At 40.7% G+C, this 1,804-nt stretch overlaps 1 protein-coding gene across 1 annotated transcript in view; it reads left to right on the top strand.

Annotated features, from left to right (window-relative positions):
• The window catches only part of trpm3 (transient receptor potential cation channel, subfamily M, member 3), a 131,133-nt gene that overhangs the window by 73,920 nt on the left and 55,409 nt on the right, over positions 1-1,804 (top strand).

The following is a 1,804-nucleotide window of genomic DNA, read 5'->3' on the forward strand; positions in this document are numbered from 1 at the left end:
TAATCATATTATGACACTCAGCAGGGTCTTGCTTTATTTTGTATCCTTGTACAGTGCTCCATTTCTTTATTTAAAAAAACTGTTGCATCAAAAGTACATTATGTTCATAAATGGGCAACAAGAGTGCATTTGAATGTTTGTTTGTTGGAACAACAATGTAGGCACTGATGTTCTGTGTGTATATTAATATGTATTTGAGTCTCCACATGCACGTTTGCCTGTGTGTGGAGTCTTCATCCACTCTTGAGCTTTTGTCACATTGCATTTCTCCATTTTCGATTTTCACATTATACCTTAGACCTAGACACCGCATAGATTGGCCTGAACAGAAAATGCATTTCTCTGAATTTCTCTCTCTCTCACGCAACCAGATACAATCAAAGAGACATGCACACACAAACCTCTCTGATACCCTGTTAAATACATTTTTCAACAGCCTCTCATACCATTGTTTAGAATGTGTCAGAACCATGAACAAACCTGAATCAGAGAAATGTTGTTCGCCATCACGATTTATTTGTTACCTTCTTTTGTTGTCAAATAAAGCCATTTTATGACAATTTCCTCAGGGTTAGACTGATATGAATGTACACATTATAACATGAGTTCTTATTTATCAACTAAGGGTGTTGGTAAGTAGGTGTAACAAGTGGATACATCATTACTGTGTCAAGAGCAATATCAAGACAACATCTTATCTTTGACAGCTCCATTTCACCAATGTTCACCGACAGGGACTTTATAAGGGTTTGTTAAATGTCACTCTTGAAATGAAACATGACTATTGCCACTACTATATTCCTCCTAACCTCTTGACTTTAGGGATTATTTCAGGACACATGAATCCCTGTTCATCATCCAGCGCTGTGACCTATGGACTTCCCTTTGTCATCCTATGCCTGGACTCATACAAAAGGGGCTGGGAAGGCAAAGGGACGCCCAGTTGTCATACAAACATCTAACCATCCATATAATCTGTAATCTATCCTTCATCTCACTATGTTTAACATAAACCCAAGGTAACACTTAAGGGGATCCACCTGTGAAACAAGGTGATAAGTGACAAGGTGTACTGTATATTATATATCTGCTGCCGACCATCCATAACACGTAGCCATCCTTGTGTGTGACTGTTTCACTCTAACCTTAACCTCAGCAGTGTCTGAAGTATTTTAACCTGCCATTCAAGATGGCCACAGTTTTTTCTTGAGGTTAGTTTCATTTTAAGGCCCTGACTCACCAAGCTGACTGTCAGCCACCGTCAACTCGGCAGTGAGCGTCTGTCGCCCTCACCTCTGTGGTGTGTCTCACACTACTGGCACTAGTCAGACCCTGTTGGTGGCTTTTCAGTTGAGTTGGCATGTTGAATCAGCAACCAGTCTGGCTGGTTGTTCAGCTTAGTGAATCAATGCACAAGAAGAGAACGGAACGGAAAGCCCCTTGAACCTGTTGCTGCAGTATCCATTACTTCACTCATTTAGTACAGTTTCTCCTTGTTTTTTTCACCCCCACCGCCCAAACCAGAAGATCAAGGGCTCACAACACGAGTGCCTTTTGCAGCTTCTTATCAGACATATTTTTGATTAGAAGCAGCTATAAGTTGTTTGTACTGAGTGAAAGTTGCTTTATTTACAGTTTGTATATCCTCACTCTTGTGTCTTCATCTTTCCCTTTCTGAATGACAAACACAGACTGCCGCCACCTGCTGGTAGGGGGAGTTTGAAACATTTGACTGGTAGAGTACGATGGGCTGTGGTATCTATTTATTTCTACAGTCGTTAACTTTTTCCTTTTTTTGGGGGGG

Source organism: Monopterus albus, unplaced genomic scaffold (genome assembly GCF_001952655.1).
Source record: "Monopterus albus unplaced genomic scaffold, M_albus_1.0 scaffold23.1, whole genome shotgun sequence".
Lineage (NCBI taxonomy): Eukaryota > Metazoa > Chordata > Actinopteri > Synbranchiformes > Synbranchidae > Monopterus > Monopterus albus.